General features: G+C 41.6%; 1 protein-coding gene across 5 annotated transcripts in view; it reads right to left on the bottom strand.

Annotated features, from left to right (window-relative positions):
- ST6GAL2 (ST6 beta-galactoside alpha-2,6-sialyltransferase 2) overlaps positions 1-26,350 on the bottom strand; it is a 70,559-nt gene that overhangs the window by 38,653 nt on the left and 5,556 nt on the right. Inside the window, exon 1 of one of the 5 annotated variants that reach the window (XM_033102379.1) lies at positions 2,844-2,889. The exons of the other annotated variants lie outside the window; for them this stretch is intronic. The gene's annotated coding sequence lies outside the window, so the exon portion shown is untranslated. Of the gene's footprint in view, positions 1-2,843; positions 2,890-26,350 lie in introns of those variants that run through there. 5 annotated transcript variants of the gene reach the window in all.

Raw genomic sequence — 26,350 nt, forward strand, 5'->3', positions numbered from 1 at the left:
CCCTGTGCTCAGCATTCTGTCAGACAGAATGAGCTGCCAGTTCTCTGACACTAAGGCTCTCGGTGAAGGCCCATGATTTCAAGGAGGTAGGAAGATAAAATGATTCTGAATGCTTTGATTCTGTGTCCCAAGACAGAGGGTGAACGTGCAGAGGAGCCATAGGGATTCAAGTAATCCTGGAGTGCGTCAGAGAAGAGGGAGGCTGGAGTTGGACATGGAAGGACTCATTGGTATGGAAGGGAGTCAGTCACTTCCAGCCAGTGGAATACCTGAGCCAAGTGTGCCTGGGATGAGAATATGGAGAATATGGCGCTGGCTGGCGACCACGAGTGATGGGCTGAGGCTGGACAAGGGTGGGCCGCACTTATTAAGATGATGGATTAATTTCTGGGCAAATGATTTCAGCAATACAAGGTTTTTGCTTGAGCGGCAAGGCAGATGGAAAATAGTTGAAAAGACAGACTTACATATGTGAGCCACTCTGGGTAGCTTTTAGCTTTCAAACCTTTGTACAATGAGGTGGCAGGTGCTGTTGGGGCAGTGGGGGCGGGAGCGATTCCAGACATCTATCATTGGTTGTGCAGAGACAACACAGCTGCCCTCGAGCTAGGATCTGCCGGCTTCCGGAAACAGCACCCGTCTGCTTTGGACACAGTGGCCTGTTTGTTGTACGATAATTAGCATTCAAATATTTACACTCTATACCAATAATGTGCCAAGGCTCGTGATTGAAGCTGTAAATTAGCTTCCACGTTGATAGCCGGTAGTCAAAAAGATGGAAGGCTTTATACCTGCCATTGAGATTTGAAAGTTTTCCTCTGATTACTCACATGTAAGTGGGCGTCGTGGTAGCTGGCAGGGGCCTCTGATTCGGAGGCGTCTGTATCAGCAGAAGCCACCCTTTCTGAGAAAAAGCACGGCTGTGCGTCATAGCCCCAGGGGCAGCGAGCATCAGCGTGGGCTGGCAGTGGGTGGCCATGATGGGGACGGAGTACTGGCACCACTGAGGTGCCAAGTGAGGGTCACCAGCCCTGGCCTACACATGGGGACTACAGAGTGAGACAGATGCCTACGCATTAGGAGGACTAACGGCGAGGTACAGTTGACCAGAAAGCCCTACGGTCAGACAGCCTATTCAGACCCTTGCCGGCTGTGTGATTTTGGACAAATCCTTTGAGCCTCAGTTTCTCCATCCAATGTGAGTCATAACACTGCCCAGATCATCACTGCTTGTGATGTGACTGGCCTGGTGCCAGGCCCAAACTTAGAGCTCAATAAATATGACTTTTCCGTCCAGCTTTTGAAATTCTGTAAAAGTGAAAAAGTGGTATAATCAGCATGGATCTCAGCACATGGGTATATACACTTGACAGGGTTCCAGTAGGCATCCCTCTCTTTCAATGACCCCGAATTGACATGCCCTGATTTAGACAGACATCCCCACCTGACTTAAGCTAGTAAGTACTAGGTAAATCCTATCTGAATAAAGACCTCTCTGGTGTTTCAATCATAAAAATCATGGACCAAATTCCTGATAAGTATCTTCTAATGTCTTCATTGTGTTTATCAGCTTACTATAATTTATGCTTCTATAATTCAACAAATATTTATTAAGCCTGGTATAAAGTTGAATACACATATATTACATGATGCTTTGCCCTAGAGGAACGGAATTAAGTTCTTGGGGAAATTAAAATTTCAATTCTGAATAACAAAAGAGTGAACTGAAAGTACAATGTAGATTCAAATTGCAAAATCTCTCTTTAGTCTAGACAGAAAGGCCTTTGAGAAGAACCCAGGGAAGAAAGGGTGCTTAGGAGAACTGCTTTCCTGCTTTCAGAACACTTGAGGCTCCATGCAGCACTGGTTTCCCTGTCAGAAAGAAAGAGTTTTATGTGAGGAGGAGGAGGAGGGAAAGGGGGAGGAAGAAAGAAGGAGGAGAAGCCTAATGCTTTAGCTCCATATCCATCGATCGGGGTAAATCTCAAGTGTGATGCTCGGGGAAAGAGAACCTGCAGCAGCAAACCCACAGAACCATACCATGTGTGTAAAAATTCAGAACACCAGTATGCACTTCAGCCAGTAAGCCACCGTTGAGGAGGGAGGAAAGAGATTTGGATGAGTGGAAGGAAGGGCGGATGCCTGCATCATTGCTAAAACATTTCTCTTCTTATAAAGAAAAGATCCGAATCAATGTGGCAAAATACTAACTGGTATGAAATATGGTATAGAAACTCACTTAATATATTACTTTCTCTATTTTACACAGATTTAAAGTAGTGTTACAAAATGTATAACAAAAGTTGTAAAAATAAGAAAGAGAAACCATTAATTGTGTTAATATTTACATTCCTGTTTCCGAATCTCTTCAGGTAATACTTCCTGCTAACACACTAGCAGAAAATATAAATCTAACATTTTACACTGAATCCCGGCTTTGGTTGAAACATTCATGTGACAACATTCTCAGAGCTACAATGACTTATGAAAGCAGAGAGCATCGAGCTTACAGTAGAAGAGGGTTCTGGCCCTGACTCTTACTACCCATGTGAATCTGGAAAAGTTACTTTACCTGTTGGAGCCTCAACTTCAACTTCCATAAAATGAAGGTAATCCTGATCTTAAAGGGTCTTCACAGAACAACATATTTTAAATGAGAAAAGTCAAAGTATTTACTGTTACAACCATCAATAATAAGTACCTAAAAATATCATCTACGCTGGGTGGTTGTATTCTCTTTGCTAAGCACTTATATGGTGCCATCTTGTTTACCCCTAACTGGCTGGGAAGACAGAATCTCTCCTAGTGTTTCCATACTGAGGGATGTCTCCAGAGGAACACACCTGGCCTCCACTCCACCTCCTAATCCTTTTCACAGAAAAGGAGTCCCCAGTCTACGGGGAGACAACCATCATGGCATGCATCTCTGTTGATCCAACTGCGTTGGCCGGAAGGCTGGATTTGGGTGTCTGGGGAAGAAAAGGGGAGATCGGCAATCTACTTTGTTCTCACAGCGAGGCCGCACGTTATGCATGACTTTATCAGGAATACACCTAATATTTTAATCTCCATCTGCTTGACATTCATAGCACCAACTACGGTGCTGAGCAGTTACCTCGGTGTTCCACAAATTCTATGATCAGGGAACTAAGGGGAAGCCGTTTTATGGATAAGAAACATGAGTCAGAGTGAGGTTATTTAAAAGTGCTGGAGCTTGGATAGTACCTGGTACAATTGTAGGCAGTCAAAATGAGTGGGCAGTGGGAGTGTTTGCTCTTCTTATCTCCCAGGGTTGTTAAAAATAGCCAAGGACAAGAAATGTATTAGTAAGAATATTTTAAATTTAGATGGCCTACAAATTCATTCAGGTTTTATGACATGAGAAATTGTCAATATTTAGGTTGAATTATTATGTCAAAATAATCTGAGTTGATTTTTTTGTTTCATAAAATAAGTGTAAATAAAAAGGTGATCCTGGTACACATGAAAATCACCTGGGCAGATGTACAGGTACCAGGGAAAGTCATAGACAGGTGAACATTCTTCTGAGAAAGTAAAGATGGTAGCAGTGATTGTAGTCATGCAGCCTTTACACTCCTGAGGTTTGGTTTTAAGGATGGAACTTTCAAGACCTTATTAAAATAAAATACCAATTTGTTAAATGACTTAACACTATGCTCCTTACATTTGCCACGGAAGTAAGAGGATAAGCCAACCATGTCTTCCTGGGGTGGTAACTGTAATAGAAGACTTGGGATGGGAAAAGCACATTAATTTTTATATTAAAACACACATACACATATGTGCCAAAAAAAAAAAATACACACACACACACACACACACACATTTTAAGAGATGTTATTTATGTACTACTTTTCAAAGTTGAATTGAATTACAGTAGCAATATGTAGTATGGCGTTCGTTCAAAACATGGCAGTTAATCAGATGGATGCTAGGCTAGCGTCACCATGCAACAGGCAGGACAGTCAAAAAAAACGTCGGAAGCACGGTTGTCGTTCGAGCGCAAGGCCATTTTGAAGTGGTGTTTGAAATTCGAGAACGTTGTGGAAGTTTGATGACAAGGGAGGGATGAGTATGCAACAGAACCTCCAACACGCCTAACAAGTGCACGCCTTCGTGGTAAGTCTGAGATGCACGGTGCTGTGTGTGATGTGCACAAGGGAAGATCCCGGAGGACTCGCTCAGCAACAGGTCCTGCTCTGCTGCTGTGGTGTTGGAACAGTTTACACGCTCACCACAGAAGTCTACCAAACAGTGTTCGCCGTAATCAGAAGTGTCTGGATGCTGATGGTAACCACTTTGAGCACCTCTTGTAATTGCAGGAGTCAAAAGTGACTTGTATTCATCTTTTATTATCAGTATATATTGAGTATTACAGTTTTAACACAGTTTTTTCCTTTCTTAAAATATGCATCCATTTTTTTTGCACCCTCTGTATTATGGAGACAAACATAAAATCAACTTGAAGATTTCATATAAACCATGAGACTTCAAAGAAATTTCTCAGTGTGGAGCTTCCCACTCTGCCATCTGATATTTCAAAGCTGATTGTCCTTCTCTATCCACAGAGTTCCCCTTGTGGAAAAATCTGAGCAGTTGGGGTGAGACTCAAGAATCAGACTCCCCAGCGGGCTTTAGAATGACCCAGACATAGTTCAGATGTTTTCTCACTAGTATGCGAGACGCATACAGTTTTCATTTTTGAAAGCCAGTAAAAAAGTTGCCAGATTACGAAATAATTTTTGAAGTTTCTAACTCTGAGGATTAGCTCCCCCTTATAATATCTTCTGATTGCCAACAAACCCTAGGCATGGCCAGTCACCGAGGCACAGCTCGTACGTGAACAGCAACACAAAAAGTTTTCTGTATCTGTGTGCTTGTGTGCTGAGCACAGTGCTGACCCGCTGTGACACACTCACCCATTACTATATTCATTCATCAATTCTAGATACTTGGGTTCTAGGTACATGATGCTGAGCAAATCAAATGTAACTTCGCCCCTCTGTGAGCTTACAGTGACGTGGAAAAGACAGAAATTAAGTATATAAATCTTGCGGCATATTGTGCAGTCTTAATTGATTTTTTTTTCACCACATTCCTTTACCCCACGACCTCTCTTCACTCACAGGGATAAACATAAGACCTTTCGTGCCCAAAGGATAATTGTCACAAAGGAACCAGAAATCAGTTATGTCAATTCTTGGCTTTTAAATCCTAAAGGTGTGTACAAGGAGTGAGGAAGAGAGCACAAAAGTTGGGAAGAATACTTCTTGTTAAGCCAGTTTTCTCTTGCCTAAGGGAAGGTAAAAACTATCTCTGGGCTGATGGAAAGGAGAGTTGAAACAGAAAAAATAAATATTGGTAAGGGCCTCTGAAGAGGGTGTAACGTCCTACAACATCCAAACCCATGGGGTTAACACCAGCAGGAAGAGCACACAGCACCCTAGGTAAATGTAGGGACTGAACTTAGAGGGGATCTTGCAGCACTCTGCACCTTGAACCTTGGGCGGTGAAGGTCTTGCAGGAGTTCTCCACCTGTGTGGCAATGGTAGCACAGTGATGACTGTGTGAGCCCGTTTTCTGTGCCCAGAATAGCACGGAATTGAAACACAATGTGTCCCCCCAAACAGAGAGAATCCACATACCTAAAGAAGATTTGCAGGCAGGGCATTGGGGTAGGGAGGCAGGGGAGGGCAGCACGTGTGCACCACCACAAGGCGGGAAAACAGGCAGGTAACCCAGCAGCAGGACAGCAGTACAACACGCATGTACACGGATGCTAAGGACTGGACAATGCCCCCGATGTCACGAGGCTATCTAAGCTCCAGGAGCTAGAGGGGAACAAAGAACCGAAGTGTTTGTGTCAACTTCGTTTAATTTAATCAACCTAAAAATGTTGGTTGAATTGGCAGTTAAATTTTCCAGTACTTAGTAGAATGGGGGTCTCAAAAATACAGACTAAGTTGAATTTAGATAAAATCGCATTCATTGAACAATTGGGATGTGGACTGAAAATATACACCTGTTACATAAATGTCTGGCTATAATTGTGCTGTTTTCTGTCTACTGATGCCTTCCACGTTTATAGCCACAGCCTTGGTTTCTCCCCTGAACTGCAGATCCATATAACCAACTGCTTGTGTGATGTCTCCACTTCAAGGTTTTCTGGGAATCTTGAACTTCACATGTCCACACAAAACACTTGTTATTCTCTGTTTCTCATTAGACTGCCCTATCTAGTAAACAGCATGAATGTTCACTCAGCTGCCCAGGTCGAATACTTTGTTGTCATTTTGATTCTTCTTTCCAATTAAACCTGTATCTAATCTCAACCACCAGCCCCCTAACTTGACCTTGAGAGCCCTACCTCTAAAATATATTTAAACTCGCACAACTGGTTGCCTTCCCCAGTGCCCCAGTGTGGCCCTAGCCCCTTCTAACCTGCACTAGTGTGAGAACCTCAGAACAGGTCTCCCTGCTTCCACCCTGCCTGTCCTCTTCAGATGCTCCAGGCCGCAGAGTGAATGAAACATTTAAAATGAGGATTTAATGCAGCCAGTCCCCTGCTCTCTCCTTCCTTGTCCCCTCACACAAGACACGTACGGTCTTGGTCTCCCAAGACTCTGCCCATCTCTCTGACCTCATTTCCCAGTACTGCCCCTCACCCTCACTCCCTCCGCCCAGCCCCTGCGGCCTCTGCAGGCTGTACGCACAGGCGCTTCCTTCTGTCTGGAGCACCCCTCTTCTAGAAACTGGCCTGGCTTCTTCTTGCTTTGTTGAAGTTGCAGCCCCATTCAGAAAGGCTTTCAGTGCAGCACTCTCTCTCTCTCAGTTGGCTTTGTTCTCATTTCTGATACTGATCACCACCTGGTACACTCCTTCCTTACTGCCTTTCTCCTCCAATGGCAGCCTAAGATCCGGGGGTGACCTGTCTTTCCTCAGTGCCTAGAACAGTGCCTGGCAGAGCAAGGGCTTATCCCAAGAAGGATGTCGGGAAGGAAAGGAATGAGGCAACTTCAGGGCATAATTTAGATTGGGGAACCTGGGATAGCCAGTGGAGATAATAAAATGTAAGCTGAGAACCAGTGGGTGGTGAGGAGCTAGGTACTTGGGGGTCGGCACCATACAAGTGAGAGAAGAAGAGCCGTGAGGTCAGGCAGGTAGGACTCTACCCTGGAACCGTAACTGGGGTGAGTGAACGGGTGTATAACAGATCCACTTTCCAAAGATCGAGCCACTGGTTACTGATGCTACCAACACACAGTGATATGGACACACTGGCTTCTGTGAAATATCATAACAAAACTTGTGAGAAGCACTGTAACTGTAACGTCTTTATGACTTCTAATGACATAAATGAAACGCAAGGGGTATCTGCCTGTCCATCAGAGCTCAGTAAAACCTCTCCCTCACAAATTTAGCTACTGAGCTATGGGAACTTAGAAGTACGACTTCTGGACGTGTATTTTTGGAACTACGAAGAAGAGAGAAAAGTGAAAATAATAGTAACATCCAATCCACCCAGCCTTGATGGACTGCAGACTTGTGCAGGGCATCAGCAGAACCAAACATTTACAGGAGGTAGCAACGTCAAACGTCAAACGCTGGAAACCCAGACCTGCTATGCAGGGGGGCCAGCCCAACTCCTGAAGTGTCAGGGACAGAAATGAAAGGAGAGGTAAAAGGGTGAGACCATGGTCATGTCTAAGTAATCGGAATTTGAACTTGAAGCTAACCAGTATGACACAGGAAAAGAGCACATCAAAGGGGGAAGAAGGTGCTGTCTGAAAACTGTGTGTCTCTGAGATGACGCCATGAATCATAAATCATTCCGACGAATTCTGGTTACTATCTACGCTAAACAAGTACTCTGGTTATCTCCCCACCCCAGCCGACCCCAGCCCCGTTTCCTTTCTGCTCTAAATTCTCTCTGGCCTGCAAAAAGCTCTTTTGTCTAATTGTCAATAAGCTGTGGCATATAAGATGCCCACCGACCTTTGGTGGTGACACACACACACACACACACACACACACACACACACAAAAACACAAAAAAACAGATACATATTAAGCATTAACTAAATGTCCAGGCACTGGGCCAGATGGTGCCAGTTAAAAGGACAACACGACACAGTCTTATCTTTCATGATTCTATAATTTAGTAAAAATAACTACTAAACTTGTCTTCATGGTACCTGCGCTAGCCAAGAATACTTCATAATTAAATGAAATTGACGCTCATTTATTCATATGTCTTACTCTTATGTAAATATACAAATAGTGTTACAATTAGGGTATCTGTATATAATTTCCATGCTGAGTAAATGAAAGTTCTGTAGTAGAAAAAAAACATCACTGATCCAACATTTATTCACTCAACAAACATATCTTACAAGGCACATACTCAGACATGAAATTATTAGTGATTATATCACATTACATGCAGTTTAAATGAGATACTAACACCACTACACCACAGTAATAAAACAGTACTAATCTTTATGTAGCCTCTCACGCCAGTGTGCCTTTGCTCATTTTATTTCTGCTCCTGGCAAGATTTAAATAAAAGCTTTTTTTCTTCGCTCTACAAATGTTTGCAGCAGCTATATTACACTGACTTAACACAGCATTAACTACAGTACAAATATACACTCTCCAGATTGCATTTTGAAAAAGGAAAATGTTTATGATCTCTATCACAGAAACACTGAATTCATCAGTCTAAAATTTATTTAAAGTGTCAGATGTGTTTGATAAAAATCTATATCTGGAATTCATTTCTGAACAGCACAGAGCTATGACTTTGAAGTCAAAGGAAGAGAATATACCCTAAAAACTGTTCTAGTTCTCTTAGGACGTAAAGTTCAAGTTAAGCCACGTATGGCTACTGGGCGTCTACACTGCATTGTGTGCTAAACAAGCATTTCTCACTTGGTTGCCCTTCTCATTTTAGTAAAAAAATTTAGTCCCAATTCTACAATAAACCAAAACATCAGTTCTAAGGGCAAACAACTGAGAAGCATAGACCAAGATGAATGGAATTTTATTCTACTTCACTTTTTGACCAAAGCACACAACAGAGGGAGATCATATAAGAAAACCCCCAATCTAGATGGAGGCAGAGCAGGGAAGTTGGGAAAAGTGATTTAACACTAGAGAAAACAAATACTTGAACTATTTTAAATCTAATTAATTTGATGGGTAAAATATATTTCTATTTTTCCCAAACCTCAAATAAATGAATACAGTAATAGAATCCTGAGTTCATTGCTCACAATGTAAACATGTTATTTGTTTTGGAAAAGCCAAAGAACATGTAATCAGTGGTTACATTTTCATCCCTAACCCTGGAGCTTTAACAAAAGCTGGCCGGACTTAGCTGGAGTCCACCTTTCCTCTTTACTAGCAAGGAGCCCACCGGGGAAGGAAAGCCCACCTGTGCTCACAAAACTAGTTCGAGGCTGACACGAATAAGAATACAGGGATCCTGGCGGAAGCTCACTCTCTCGTTCTGTCTTGTTCTTTTCATTAAGTGGTGGACAGAGACTACTTAAAACCTATAGAAATCTAGTCTACTGGCCATTAACATTTTGCCTAATGATACTAAATAGATCGGATCATGGATTTTATATTTTAAAGTTCTGTGGCTGAACAGGAGCCTGCAGAAATTGAGAACAAGGAAACTTAAGATTAAAATTACTACATAAAATATGTAGCACCATTCCAATGGATATCCAAATATTTCCAGGAGTATTAGTGGTCCTCTGTTTAAGGCACAATGCTTCTGAGGTTGGCCCCAGAGCAGGTCACCACGTGGTGGCATCCTGGCCAGTGGGCAGTACTCCCTATGGGTACTATGCACCGGCGAATGCCAAGAAGTCTGGGTCCACCATTTGCTAACGCTGGGGCCCGGTGCTACTTAATTAACCTCTGCCATCCTCAGTTCTCTCAACTGTAAAATAAGAAAAGTAATTAAGTGCTCTGAATATCTCACAGGGTAATCGTGGGGCTAGATCGACTGGACATAAAATGGTGTAAAACCAGGAAGAGCTATTATTCTTACCACATACGTGTCCTTTCTTCTCATCGGTGAAGACCGCACAGAACTACAGAATAATAGTTTTCAATGAGGGGTGACTCAGAATCTCTAAGGATGGATGATAAAGGAAACTGCCTGGGGTCTACCCCAGACTTGCAGAATGACACCTGAGGGGCAGGGCCCAGGAGCCTGCATTGTCGACGCTTCAGTTTGATGGCACGCCCTTGAAAGGGCTGAGGCTGGATGAGTGAAAGCCAGAGAGGCTGGTAAGAACGGCAAGTGCGTGCCATGGGTCCCTCAAGAGGGAGCTTGGCAGGAACCCCCAAACTAGCCACAGAATGTCTGACCACATTCTCTTAATTCCTGTCACTTCTACCAAACCAACCTCCATCAAAACACATTAAGCTCCGGAGACCACACGCGATACCAGGCAGGCACCTACAAGCCTTTGCACGGGCTGTTTCCTCCACACGAAATGTGGAGCTGTCACCTTTTAGGAACCAGCTGCAGCATCCTTCTCTGACATTCCCTGTTCATTTCCTGGGTTACCCCAGCACTGCATACATACCTATTTCTCCCTCAGGTAGAACCTTTAAGTGACCAGTGGCTGGGACACATTTGACTTTAAATGTCTGATGAACAAATAAACGAACGAATGAAAAAATGTAAATATATTATTTATACTTATAAAAATCTTACCATAATCTTTTAGCACTATTTCCTTTACAAAATGTATTTAAATTTCCATTCTATAGGGAAAAGATAGTAAGGAGTTGAGTCACAAACACCTACATTCAAATACTTAAGAAACAAAAGTTTCTTCACTTATTAGCTATAGTCAAATAGGCAAGGTATTAAAGCACAGATCACTTTCTTTCACTGCAAGACTGAGGTGATACTGCATGGCTTAGCCAGGCTTTGAAACAATTTTAATTGACCTCTACATGAAAATCAGTTGTGTTGCCAGGCACAGATGTTGAAGAATGTTCATTTCCTTCTTTTCTTTTTCCCTTTTTTTACTTTCTAAGTGGGTTCTGTAACGGTCTACAATAGCCACAGCTTAACAAGTCTGCCAAAAGGAACTTTTACACTAAATTTCATTCCTACTCAGTAATGTGCTGATAAATGTTTTTCAATTGGTTCTGTGGGAAGGGGGAACGGGGAGAGAAAACCTGATTTTTAGCATCTGCCCATTTCCATGATATAAATGCTTTCACCACGACCAAGTACAACTTCCAGTGTGGTGTCACTGAACATAGGGTTAGGAAGAGACGAGCAGAATATCCTCACCATATAGTATTTGCACCATACAGATACAGCACATGTAAACGACCTCAAGACAGCAGGTAATAGTAAAAAGTAACGGAACAATTCGGAAGTGGTGAGCTTTGAGAATGTCCTACCTTTACTTTCAATATAATTTGATAACTGGCTCACAAAACTCCTGAAAATTTACAAGCCAGCTCCAGCACACCACGTATGTCACCCCTCCAAGAGAACGCTGACTACACAAGGGCATTAATTGCAGGGCCTCAGAGTTTTTTCAGCCCAGTTAGAGGGCTTTATTTTCGTAGCACCCTTGGAATGGATGCAGGAAGCAGATGCTTAGACTTTCGACAAGGGTGAAACGTGGATACAGAACCAGCACGTGTCTTCATGGCACACAGTGCATGTGTGCTTGTCTCCTGGGGAGCAACAGCCTTCGCTGTGCAGAGAGAAAGGTCTGCAGTGCTTAGTAGACTGCCAACACCCAGTCAACATCAATGGCGATAATAAAACCAACTTACTGTAGCTCTTCTCTCCATCATGTATGTCCCCATTGCACATAGTTATATGTCTGTTTTTATCTTAGGTCCATTCTAGTTGCAAGACACAATGCCATGATGTGACAAATTCTAGTATCCATGTCAGACATCTGACACCCCTACTTTCCACATGAGAAAACTGAGGTACAGACGACAGTAAGGTGGCCATAAGTAAAGAGATATGGAACTGGAAGCCATGTCTTAAATCTTTATGAGACCACCTTGCTCTTCAAAACCCTTAAGGCCCTACATTTTATTTGCTTATTCATTTGTACAGACACTGACTCATTTCAAGAGAGATAATAAAATATATTGGTGACTTATAAAATTTGTTTGGCATCCAGCTCAATTCTAGAAGTGACACTTAACGGCTCTGGCTTGCATCTGCATTAGGTTTGCTTTCCAACAATAGAGCCATCTTGTTGGAACACTGGCTCGGTAGAAGTGTAAGAATGAAGATTCAGTGAAGACTGACCATGTACCAAGTGTGGTATCACGTAAATGATAAACAGAGCTTCATTTAAACATAAGAACAAGTTGTGAGTCAGGTAATAGGACTGCCTCAACTTGATGATGAGGAAACAGAGGCTCCGTGAAGTCAAGAACCCATTAGACATCACTAGGACCTCGACATACGGGGTCTGACAATTAAGTTCATGAACTCATCCTAGAAAAAGTGCTACACACCTCACTGCTGAATATCACTATGGTCACCTTCGAAGTACTCCCCTCGAGAAGCTATGCACTGATACCAGTGCCTAGCCCACCCTTCAAAGCAATTTTGGAACTCTTTCCAGAATGGCCATCAGAGCTGTCATCGATATTATCCTTGATGTCCTGAACGTCATCAAAATGTCTTCCTTTCAATATTTCCTTTATCTTTGAGTAAAGAAAGAAGTCACTGGAGGCCAGATCAGGTGAGTAGGGAGGGTGTTCCAATACAGTTATTTGTTTACTGGCTAAAAACTCCCTCACAGGTGGTGCCGTGTGAGCTGGTGCATTGTCGTGATGCAAGAGCCATGAATTGTTGGCGAAAAGTTCAGGTCGTCTAACTTTTTCACGCAGCCTTTTCAGCACTTCCAAATAGTAGACTTGGTTAACTGTTTGTCCAGTTGGTACAAATTCATAATGAATAATCCCTCTGATATCAAAAACGGTTAGGAACGTCATTGCAACAAGTTTGCCAACTTAATTATCAGAACCTGGTAGGCTCGTGCCAGTTACAATGTACACATTGTGTAATTTCGGGGATTCTGCATAGGAGTTAAATGCTCTTTTATTTGCATTTAAAACTGACATAGCACAATATACAGATGAATAGTAAAATGCACGCTCATAATTTTAATTTTTCTTAGAACAACATTAAGAACACCTTGACAAGAGAGAAGAAAGGGAAGAGAAAGAAAATGTGTTTGGTTTTAGTGTCATGAAGGGTATTTTTTCCCCTGGCTTTTCAATAAGGGGCCCACATTTTAATCTGGCCTGAGGTTCTTCAGCCAGTCCTGGATGTCACACAGCCTGTAAGTGGCAGAATCAGTATCTGAACCTAGGCTGACTGCACAGTGTCTTTGCTTTGATACTGTCTGATTCAAGCTTTCATTAAAAGCAACAGGGCTCCCAAAGTTTCAGAACAATTTTGTCATTATTCTACTGTTAGTGATCTAGACACTTGACAATTAATTGTCTATTCCCTTTAGCATTTCTTGGTTTTTCTTTTTTCTTGTTTTTTCTCAATCATTTAAGCTGTGTGTTCTCCATTCTCTGAGGAAATCTTCACTCTGTTCCTCAACAGTGTATCAGGAAAGCCTACAATTTTAGAGACAAAGATGGCTCAGTCATTTGTAGGAAGCCTACTAAAAGGAAATAAAGGATGAGTTTTATGTAAGTCCGATGTCTTTCAGCTTCTTGCCCCCCGATACTTAATTACCTCTATAACCAGAGGTTGTATTTCATGGCAGGTATAATCTTTTAGAGGATGGGCTGGCCAGGAAGGAAGCCAGACTGAAATGAGCCTTTGGCTCACTGCGTTTCAAAGAGGGCTTGTTCAGCTGAACCCCGAACATGGACTAGAAGCAGCCGATTAAAATTCTGTGTGCTTGATTCCGAAGAGGACTCGAGGTCAGGGAATTTTCACCCCACAACCTTTGTGCGCTCTCAGGATCTCCTGGGTTGTAAATATACCAACCACAAGTCACTTCAAAGAATACGGTGTTATAGAAGAAGGTAAGTACCAGCAAACAAACACTAAAATATTGACGAGGACTGCTCAAAGGAAGAGTCAAAAAAAATTTGCTAGACATGCAGCCAATTTCATGTTCTCTGATTCTTGTATTGTGTTCTAATAATAATAGCTACAAAAGCCACCCTGAGCCCAGTACAGATGAGGAGTTGGCATTTAAAAATACTGTTTGTCAAAAAAGAACCAGATCATTTACTCTCTCTTTACAGAGGAGGAAACTAAAGGCTTGAATATGGTTAGTTTTCCCCATTTTGTCAGGACAAAAAGTAGAAAAAATCACAGACCTAAATGTAAAACAGAAAATTATAAGATTCCTAGAAGATGACAAGAAAAATCTCTGAGGTGTTCTAAATTAAACGACACCCACTGGAATGAGAAAAAGCCATAGAACAGTTAACCTGTTAATAGCTGTGACCAGCTAACAAAAGACAATTCACATTCCTGTATGTCTGTTGGAATTTGGGATTAACACCCAGGTGACTATTTCCACCATTATCTAAAGAGAGGAGCCAGGCACCAGTGCACCCTGGGCACCTCCACTTCTTGCTTACACATGAACTTTCCACACTGTTGCCAACAACCAATCCAAAAAAGCAAACACTTCTTCCTTACAGACTGCACTTACCCACAACTAGCCCCGTCCACTTCACCTTCTCCCACCCTTTTATCTATAGATGATGTTAATTCTTTCCAAACAACTTACATCTGTCTCCCCTCTACTTGATGTATAAAACTTCTCTCCAACTCCAGGATGGCGGACGTGCTGGTCTTTTCCACATACCCATGCTGCCTGGGGTTTGACACTTCTTGCCCCAGGATCTGGTCTTTTTCTTGCTAGTAACGGCCTAATAAACCCTTTCTTTCAAAAAGACATTCAGCCTGGAAGTTAAAATGTATGTTTAACAAAGATACCATAGGAGAAAACCTAGATGACTTTGCGTCTGGCGAAGACTTTTTAGATATAGTTCGTGAAAGAAATAACTGATAAGCTGGGCTTCATTAAAATTACAAATTTTTCTCTGAAAGACAATGTCAAGAGAATGAGAAAACAAGCTACAGACTGAAGAAAACAATTACATAAGACACACCTTGTAAAGGACTGTTTTTGAAAATGTACAAACTCTTAAAACTCAACAATAAGGACCTGATTAAAAAAATGGGCTAAGGAGCTTAACAGTCGCCTTGTCAAAGCAGATATACAGATGGTACAAACATGCATATGAAATGGTGCTCCACATCATACATCATCAGGAAGATGGAAACTAAAATAACCATGAGATATCACCACACACCTCTTAGAAGGCCCAAAATTCGGAACACGGATACCACCAAAGACTGGCCAAGATGTAGAGTAACAAGAACTCTCGTTTCAGTGCTGGTGAGAATGCAAAATGGGGCAGCCACTTTGGAAGACAGTTTGTCGGTTTTTTACAAAACTAAACACGGTCTTACCATTATGACCCAGCAATCATGCTCTTTGATATTTATCCAAAGGAGTTGAAAACTCATGTCCTCACAAAAGCTTGCACACGGGTATCTATAGCAGCTTTATTCACAACTGCCAAAATTTGGAAGCAACTGAGATGTCCTTCAGTAGACGAATGCATAAATGAACTACGGGGCATCAAGAGATCAAGTTAGGAGAATGAAATACTCCTCCGCGCTAAAAGGAAATGAGCTATGAAGCCATGAAGAGACATGGAGGAAACTGAAACACATGTCACCAAGTGAAACAAGCCAGTCTGAAAAGGTTACATACTGTATGATTCCAGCCATATGACCTTCTGGAAAAGGCTGAACTATTGGGACAGTAAAAGACCAGTGGCTGCAGGAGGGGTTGGGGGAAGAATGAATAGGTGGATTTTTAGGGCAGTGAAAATAGTCTGTGTGATACTTCAGTGATGGATACACAGAACTACACATTTGTGCAACCCCGTACAACATACACCACCAAGAGTCAATCTCAACGTAAACTATAGACTTTGGGTGATGATGTGTCAATGTAGGCGCGTGGATCGTACCAAATGTACCCCCGGGTGGGGGATGTTTTTAGTGGGGAGCCTGTGCACATGGGGTGGGGGCAGGGGGCTGTGGGGAATCAATGTACGTTCTGCTCAATTGTGCTGTGAACCTAAAACCACTCTAAAAGTCTTAATTTTTAGAAAAGTGGGGGAAAAGGGAAAGAATAACTCACACAAATCCCTCTAACGTGGAGGCCCTGGAATTCGCGACTTAATCTGTTGACTCCAGACTGCATGTTCCTTCTCAGGCCACCCTCTATAGTTTACAAAGAGCTTTCACATACCGTGCACCTCAGGGACATACGGATTTCAGCTTTAAGGTCCAATTCTGATCCCAGTTACACTGAAAATAAACTTTTCATAGGTCATACATTTTTAGAGCCTGACCTAATAAACTAAATATCCGTATACAAGGCCCAAAGCAAAGACAACTGTCGGGAAAACCTCCAGTTAATCTTGAAGGGTCCTTGCCATGAGTGCTCACGTACTGACATGTGTCGGAGAAAGAGATGAGAGACTAGAAGCTGAAGAAAGGCGAGGAGAGAATCCAATAGAATAAACCAAATGTCATCAATCCAGCATCAATGTAGAGTTTGGAGGCTTAAGCAGCAATTGTAATAATCTATTTTGTCTCTCTTCATAGGAAGGAAATTTCTAATCTCAGAATGTACACCTTTCTTCTATAAGTTTCTTCTTCTACTTATGTTAATTATGGCTGAAACACATGAATAAGAGAGTGCAATAAAAACGAAAACAAAAAACCTCCCTATTAAACACATTATTTGTTGAGGGAATGCTATTACATTTTGCGATAAGTTAGTAGCAAAATAAAAAGTAGATGGGTGGCCATCCATTGCTCAGCTGCCACAAATGACGAAAGAAGTTTCTTTCATTCAACACATATCTATGGAAGGAATTTGCCAGCCCCTGGGGACACAGAGGTAAACTAGATAAGCTCCCAGACCTAAGAATTTTGGGGGGAGTGGTTGGGGAGGATTTGGGGGTGGTAACCAGAACATTCATAAGCACAAGACAAGTACTCCAGGAGATACAAGCAGTGCTGCAGGCTCCGGACATACTAGAATGTGCCATTTGGGAGGGCACCTTTCAGGCAGGTGCAGCCAGTGAGCAAGGGGAATGGCCCTGGGACCTCTGGCACCCTCTTTTGGACACAGAGCTATACCTCTTCCACTTGGCCATTCCGGGGAAAAAGCAAACTCGGGCTCCTTTGCTCGTTTCCTCCAGCACAGAGAAAACATAATTCATTTAATCCTTTCATCTTTCCCTTCAGAAGCCCCCAAACAATGAGAACTGTTCCTGTCCTAGGATGCCTGCTGAGATGAGGGGAAGAGGGACCCCCACTCTGTTTTCTAGGTCAGGGAGGGGAGAAACTGACAGGTTACAACGTGCAGAAGCCCCCACCTTCTGCCTGGGCTCTCTGGACAGAAGTGGGGCCTTGAAAGCTGTCAGTCAGAACCTTCCAGAATATTGAAGAACCCTGGGGGAGTAAGAAAGGATTTGTTTGCTTTTAAGCCCTTCTCATTAACTTGACTGATAGCTGAGGGGTACACTCAGCAATGCAGGGATCAGAGGCTGAGAGTGAAGCTCCAAGACCCCTGAAGGGATCCCTGCTCCCCCCACCCCAGCGCCCCACCCCTTTCTGACATGTGGCAGCACTGAGCAGAGGGCTCAGCCAGGAGGCCCCTGACCTTTGAGCCTGGGAGACAGCTTTCCTGACATTTATGTATTTGTGAAGACTATATTCAGGCATACCTCTGTCCTGAGCCATGCTGCACTTTTCCTGGTGGGCCCAGCAATACAGGGAGCTTGCCTGGGGAGACTGCTCAGACACCTGTCTGCAAAATGGCCCATGAGAGAAGGGCAGGGAGAGCCAGCTCTGCACAATCACCTGGTATCACTGCACTCAGCCACGGTTTGGACAAGAAATGTTTCCAATCACCGCACAGCGAGATCTTCCCCACATTTCATTTGCACATGAGAGAGCTGAAGACATTATGTATATGACTCAGGTAGGATGCTAGGCTTCCCTCCCAGGGGCACCGAGAGAAGGCTTGTCTTTCTAAAAAGAAGAATAAAGACAATTATTTTGGTGTTCAAACTGAATGTTTAATAGTAATTCACTAAGAGGGCCTGCAAAGTTAAAATCTCCAAGTATTTCAGATATTTATGAACTGTAAACAAGGTAAATGCAGGACTTCTTGTTAGATCCATACAATTTATGACCAGTTTCTAGGAAGCCACAGAATTCTGTTTACTTTGAGGCTCACAGCCTGAGAGTAAGCCTTCAAGGAGTTTAATGCAGGCAAAGAAAAGAAAACCAAAGAAATAAACGAGCAAAACATTATTGCCAAGGCCCAGGCCAAGTTTCCCACCCTCCTGAAAACTTGGGATCCATCGGAATATCCATGCCCATATCTAGTGGTTATGAGTTTCCTGAACTCATAACATAAGTTGGTGGGTTGGTTTTATCACAGGGTTAGGCCTTCCTGGCTGGCACCAGAATTCCAAAAACAGTAAGAGAATTTTCAAACCACGTCCAGTTATCGAAAACCTTGTCTGGGACAGAATAATTAAAAAGTGCAGAAAAACCAACCGACAATGCAAACCTTATTAAGCTGGCATAGCAGGACTCATAACGAAAATTAAAAGGGCTTGGGGACATGCAGAGATGTAAGGTCATTAAGAAAAATGAAATAATTTTTGCAGATTATCAAAATGTAATATATTACTTTAAGTATTAGCAACACCGATGCCCTGGGACCCAAGACAGACTTCTCACAGAGGACCGAATCTTCTTACTTAAAGAGTTTCCTTTGCCTGGTGTGTGAATCCAGGGGCAGATCTGAGTCTGTGCTGAGTGGAGATTACCCGTAACTGGGGGAGGGGATGGGTGACCAGACAGAAGACCTGTCCGAGTGCCAGACAACTGCTAATAGCCAACACACATGAAGTCATTAAAATCCACTTACGTTGGTTATGAAGGGATTTCAATTTCTTTCCACAGGTGAGAAGAAATCCCCACTTAGGTACTCTCTTGACTCCAAAGCTGTCCCTGGTATCTTATGCATATGTAAATGGAGCAATGATATCTGTTTTTTAAATGCTCCATGTATATATATCTGAACTCTGCATGCTTTCATTAAATTCCTGCAATGTTCCACTTACCACTGAGAATCACTAAAGGTTCCTAAGGTCAATCACTGGTAACATTTTCTTTAATTTTAATTCTACCATCGGTTCAGAGGAAGGGAAAATGTCCCTTTAACTAACTGACACATGCTAGGCATGCCCCATCTCTAATTTGACCCTTTGGGAAAGTGCAAAATTTAAAACAACCCTCTCTCAGATCCTGGGGAGAGAAATACCAAGTGCTCAGCCCTCAAGAGGATGGGAGTCCAGGAAGATACTTTGAAAATACACAAAGTTCCTCATAAATTCTAATGACCCCAAGGACACGCTGACCCTCTGTCCTTGGAAGGCGTACCTCAGCCCTGGCGGCTGTCTCCTGCAGGGTGCATTGGCAGAATGAGGTCACCGCCACACATCAGACACACTGCGGGCACAGCACAGCTTCTTCCCCAGGTTTTCCACTAAATGTGTATGTTAGTTTCCCCACCTACACCTGGCTGGATTGAACTCAGGGTCAAGACCTTGCCATATATACCTTCCCTGGTCTAGAAGGACCTTTCCAAATTTTAATATCTATGGTATTCACAGATGACTCTTGGGCAGGTAGGAAAACGTATAGCACAACGAAATGCTGCTGGGCCCCTTTGCTGTGGAGCGGCCTTTGTGATCACACCGGGCACTGAAAATGTATGTAGCTCTGTAAGAATTTGATACATTTACAAATCCCAGATGATGTGCTTTTATAAAATCTCCCTAGACAGGTCCTACCTAATTTATTTACTAATTACTTAACCAAATACCTGTGTCCCTCACTTCTGAATGCTTTGTTCAAAATAGGAACAAAGATTCCCGACCACATCTGTAATAATTATTGAAAGAAATGTGAATTTCAGGTTTCCTCTGTGAGAATTACAAGTAACATAAAAATGAAAAGGCTGAATGGTTTAATTTTGTTTTGATAGGTTCTGTGACTTCAAGCGCTTAAAGTCACGGAACCTATCGACGATATTAAGTGAGGACTTTCTGTACTAGCAGTGTTAGTAAGCCAAACTTAAACCATTCAGCCAATTTTACCACAGGCAAATTGATACATAAACAAGTTCAGACGGCATCTCCTCAACATTATAGCAAATCCATGTTGAACGACATGAGGGTTTTTGAGGACCTGTTGTAAATGTGTCTCTCCCAAGTGATTAACTACAATTCTAAAGATAATGTAGGTACAGAATGGTTCTCCTGGTCCACAGTCCCTGGTCTTCAGAACGCCCTGTTTATAAGTGGATAGCTAGAATTGGGGAGCTGCACACGTGGAAATTCAACCTGACAAAAAAGGTGGAAAAGATCCTCCCTCTCCCGTTTAGTAGTAGAAATCATGTTGGGGAGTGGACGTAGTCATTTAATCTAATAGGACTCTTATCTTCATTCATTCAGCAAACACTCATCAAGTATCTAGTAAGCACAGTACTTCTAGATAAGATCAGCAGCTGAGACGCAGGGTGTTCGGGCTGCATGCAAGGACCCTCGCTGAGCAGGGATGAGAGCAAAGTAAACAGTTATAATACAGAATAGTAAATGCAACAACGGAGACATGATGCTTAGCACAGGAGACCATTAACTCATTTTGTGTGTGTGTGCACGTGTGCACGTGTGTGATGGAAGGCTTGCTGACCGAGGGAGAAAGAACCAGACTTATTCTTCCATTCAGCCTAATATGGTAAGTGGAGAGCCTGCAAGTGGGAAAGTGGAGACAATAAACTGGGGCCCACTGAGGAAGCTCATGAAATTCTAAAAATTCCAGGCTGTGTCTTGTACGCAATGGAGGGCAACCGGAGCATCCAAGGAGGAGACTGTCAGATGATCAAGGTTAGAGTTTGGGAAGATGATCCTCTGCCAATATGGAGAATGGAAGGGGGTGCAGGAGGTGAGCAAGAGTGGATGGAGACGTCTTACAAAATGAATTTCTAATATAAAATGCCCTTTTGGCTAGTAATAGTGCAGGGCTTCCCTCCTTTCTTTTCTGTAAATAAGATGATAAACCTTAGCAGCTGAAGTCCAAGAAACACTTTGCCCTCCAGAAACTGTAAATGTCACTGTCTCCATCAGGAAAGAGACTCTGGACAGGCACTGAAGCATGATCACACATTTCCAAGCTACTTAAATAGCACACACCAAGGGCATTTGTAGAAAAGCCAGCATTTCCACAAGCAGGTAAGAGATGCAGCTTCCTTGTCAGCAGACAGGGACTGAATCATGAAACTCTTAACGCTGTGTGTGAACTTTGGCTGCCAAGTACGCAGCTCCATACCAACTGCTGCCATTGGCATCTGGCTTTGAGTTTAAGCCAATTTCCCAGGCGTTGGCAAAACCCTGAATTTATACGATGTAATCTGCGTACATCGGATCTTTATTAAGCAATCTCTCTGTTCTCCTTTTTAAAATCACATTTTCATTTCTTATTCTCTTCCTTTCTATTAGATTTTAAATATCATTCTAGCTTTTCTTCATTTCCTTTTGAACTTTAGTTTTTGGTATAGTGAAAACCTCTCTCAAAGTCGGTGCGTGTACTCCACGTACAGGCCAGGCAACTGCCAGCCTGGAATGAGTTTTTAGATTTTTCATTTTTAGATTTTTATTATTTCCAAATTGCGATATAGAATTTCTCTACGAGGATAAAAACTCCAAAGAACTTAAGACTTTAATCTTTAATGTCCTGCTGAATTTTTTTTATGAGCTAGTGTCTTAAAAACATCTTCTAAGACAGTCTAACTATATGTGTATTATATAAAATATCTCATAGAATTATCCATCTATCAGTGTCCACTTGCAATAAAAAACTATTCTGAATTCATAGTGCAGAGGCTACAAGTGGCCAAATTAAAATAAATTCCATTAGTTAAATTTCATTTTTACAGTGTTTTTTCCATATAAATGTTGTATATTCAGCTTTTAAAATATGTCTTCAAGATTTAGAGCATAATGTATACTTCACATAACATGGTAATTTCAATGATGAATGAATACAAAACTTCTCTACTTTAATAGCATAACCTATATTTTATACCTGGTTAACTTTGCCTTAACTCTAGAAAAAGATACTAAATTGTTGAAAGGTTATTTTATTTAAACTTGAATGCAAGCAGATGACACAAAACTGTGCTGTTAGAAATCATAGATGTCTTTGGGGAACAGGGACCAAAAGAGGCTTCTGAGATGCTGGTATATTTGTTTCTTGATCTACCAGGTTACACAGGTATATTCAGTTCATGAAAATTTATCTTTACATTTATGACCTGTGCACAGTTGTCATGAGCAAAGGATTTACTAATAAACTTTTCTGGTCTAGGAATATATGAGGTCTGACAATTAAGTTCGCAAACTCACCCTAGAAAAAGTGCTACATACCTCATTGCTGAATATCACTATGGTCACCTTTGAAGCACTCCCCTTAGGAAGCTATGCACTGAGGCCAGTGCCTAGTCCTCCTTTCAAAGCAATTTTGGAACTCTTTTTCTGGAATGACCATCAGAGCTGTCTTCGTATTACCCTCGATGTCCTGAATGTCATCAAAATGTCTTCCTTTCAATATTTCCTTTATCTTCGGGTAAAGAAAGAAGTCACTGAGGCCAGATCGGTGAGTAGATAGGGTGTTCCAATAGTTATTTGTTTACTGGCTAAAAACTCCCTCACAGACAGTGCCGTGTGAGCTGGTGCATTGTCCTGATGCAAGAGTCATGAATTGTTGGCGAAAAGTTTAGGTCACCTGATTTTTTCATGCAGCCTTTTCAGCACTTCCAAATAGTAAACTTGGTTAATTGTTTGCCTAGTTGATGCAAATTCATAATGAATAATCCCTCTGATATAAAAAAAAAGTTAGCAACATCATTGGAACAAGTTCACAAACTTAACTGTCAAGCCTCATAGTTGAAGAAAACAAGACAGCTAAACTTGTTGCCCAAAACCACAGTAAAACTCAAGTTTGGAAAGAGTGACAATGCTTCTTCCCTACGTACATGGACACAAGAAGCACGTGGCTGATAACAGACATATTTAGAGCGAACGGAGAAGAAAATAAAAATTCTGAGCTCTCTGGAGGAAAACAAACAAGGGATGGCTAGGGGGTGGGGAGGTAAGGATGGCATGTTTCCATGCACCTTTTTTCTCCTCCCAAATTCCCTTGGTCATCATCCATTTCTGGTTTGAGCACTAGCAGGAAAAGAGGCAGGCCAGTTCTTCCTGACTAGTGCACCAAGTCTTTATGGTTTAGTAAATCCTCTGATGGCCTATTTGATTTGCAAGCTAGGCATAGCTAAGCTTGTTTCTTTGCATCCTTCTGAGGTCCCAGAACATGGTTTCGGGGCATTGTTCCACCTCTGTCTTTTGTATTTGTGGTTGATGAAATCCAATACGTGAGCATACATGTAGCTGACAAGAATAATGTCACATGAAAGTAACTATAGTCCTGTGAATTAAAAAAAAAAAAAGCTGAAAACAAAAACATGCTCCAGGTCTATTTTACTCCATGATGTCCCGCTTCCAAGTACCCAGAGTTCAGCAAATGCTGTGGTGTGAGATTCTTTGGGGAACTTTAACATTTATCTCCCACTCGACCAACAGAAGCAGCGGAGTCCATGACTCAGTCAGTGTTTTTCCTCTACCCTTTGAACTGTCAGTGCCAAATGAAGGAAATGCCATTTTGGAGCACACACGTGAACTGACATTCCAGGGGATTTTACCTTATCTCTGAAAAAAAGATGTGCTAAGCGACTACACAGGATAAAAAAGGGAATGCTTAAATACCGAATGACATCATCATTCCATTTTCTACCCGCAATGTCAAAAACAATATGAAGCAAACAAACAAAAACACATGACCTCCCTCCTGTAACCCCGTTCCATGGCCACCTTTCCCACATACATGGCTTGAATTTTCACTTCAGAGAAAAGAGTAGGTGGGGTTCACAAAAAACATGTACCCTGGAAAGCTAATTAGCCAACCTAAGTATGCATTTTAGTTCAGCAAGGAATGAATTCTAAGGAATGGTCGTCCTCTCAAGCTGCTAGGGTCTGGTGGTGTACGGACCTGGCGACAGCACCTCCTGCCCCTTGCTACAGGATCACAGGGAGCATTTAGTGTGACCCAGTAATTCCCGAACCAAATGTGCTGCCATTATGCAGATGACTTTATGTATTTCTACACTATAAACTCACCTCTTATCTTCCACACGGTGTGATAAGTTTAAGATAGATTTAATTTGGGCAATGAACTGGCAGGGTCCCCCCTGGGGAGGAGATATGGGGTAAGGTGAGTTCAGTTTTGCCAGTCAGACATGCATAGATAGCATGCTTTGATTATACTCACAGAGTTCCATATTATAACTGGGTTATACATACCCAGGAACAACAAAGTTTTCTTGGTCTAAGATTCTGCTGACTACCCCTAACGCGGCATATTATTTAAGACAATCTAAAGCTTTTCTTTACCCACTTCTCGTTTTTACATCTAATACTATGTTTACCAGTTATGAAAATATTGAAAAAAAAACACAAACCAAAAAATTCATTCTGTTCTTTCTGGGTATGTATCAAACAGTGGTATGTGGGGTATTACTGGGGTGTGACTATAATACAGTAATGATATGCTTTAATTATGTGGTGGAAAGTGCAGAGTGAAGCAAATATAAAAATGTTCGGGCTTACCTTATGAAAGCAATCATATTGTATTAAAGCCACACATTATAGACATTTTCCTATTACTAGCGAGTCAATTTCGAAAACTCTCCCACCTCAAATAGTTAATGATGTAATCTATTTAATGGCATCTCTGAATGTTATTATAAAATACCAAGTATTGAGTCAGGCCAATTACTTAATTAGTTCAATTCTCCCAGCTACTAATTTTGAACATAAGGAGGAATATAGTTTATCACTACACTGTGACTCAAAGGGGGAAAACTGCCCTTTGAAACATGGAAACTATATACCTACATAAACATTATATACACATTATATACACATATACACATATATAAATATCATTAATAAAGTAAACCACGTTGCACATGTCAGCTTCCCATTTATTCATAAATTGCTCAAAAAATTACCTTGGAAATTAGAAGGTACAGTGCTTTTAAAAAAAATAAAACTCTGGAGCTTATTGTCTTGATTCTTTTATCTAAAGTCTAAAGTGATTAGAGGACACAATTCAAGGCAACTTCAAATACTAATCTGTTCTCCATCACAGAGGCTGTCACCTGCAATATTTGTCCAACTTCAGGTTGACCTGAAACAGGTAAGAAGACTCAATCTCTTTTAATTCCAGCGACTAACTAATACAGGACTCAGTCATTCTGCAAACCACCAAAGATATCCTGAAGATGCTATTGTCATATAGGACATTTATAAATACACACACTTACATACACACAAATAAAAGTGCTTTTTCACGTATATGCTATTTATATTACATTAAGAGTAGAGTTTAAACCTGAAACATTTTTGATATCTTCCAACAAGCCACATGTAATTTGAAACATGCAATTCTCTCAATCATAGTACAGGAAAAAGAATGTTCTTCTCTCAGTCAGGTCAGTCCTGATTTTATTACAAAATAGCTGGGATTCCCAATTAATGCTTAAGTATCCTAATTCAACGTCTTACTCCTAATCGCTAATGTAAAAACATATTAATGCAGGGACATATTCCTGTATTTTTGAGTGTGTGTGTGTGTGAGAGAGAGAGAGACAGAGAGAGAGAGAGACAGAGAGAGAGAGAGAGAGAGAGAGAGAGAACACATGTTCTTTTTAAAAACAGTCCTCTTTTTCATATTGGGATTTCTTATGAGATATAGTTTCCCCAATTTAAAAATATAATTTACACACAAGATCCTTCTTCAAACCATAAAAACAAATTCATTCATTTAATCATGCATCTATAGTTCCATATAGTAATTGGGTTAACTATCATTTAGAAAACAAATCCCGATATTAATTGTATTTTTTTCTATCCGTTTGTGGTCAGAGGTTTTCAGCATATAATAGTATACTTATATTTCAGAAAGGTCATAACTACACTTTCA

The sequence above is a fragment of the Rhinolophus ferrumequinum genome, unplaced genomic scaffold (assembly GCF_004115265.2).
Source record: "Rhinolophus ferrumequinum isolate MPI-CBG mRhiFer1 unplaced genomic scaffold, mRhiFer1_v1.p scaffold_87_arrow_ctg1_1, whole genome shotgun sequence".
Lineage (NCBI taxonomy): Eukaryota > Metazoa > Chordata > Mammalia > Chiroptera > Rhinolophidae > Rhinolophus > Rhinolophus ferrumequinum.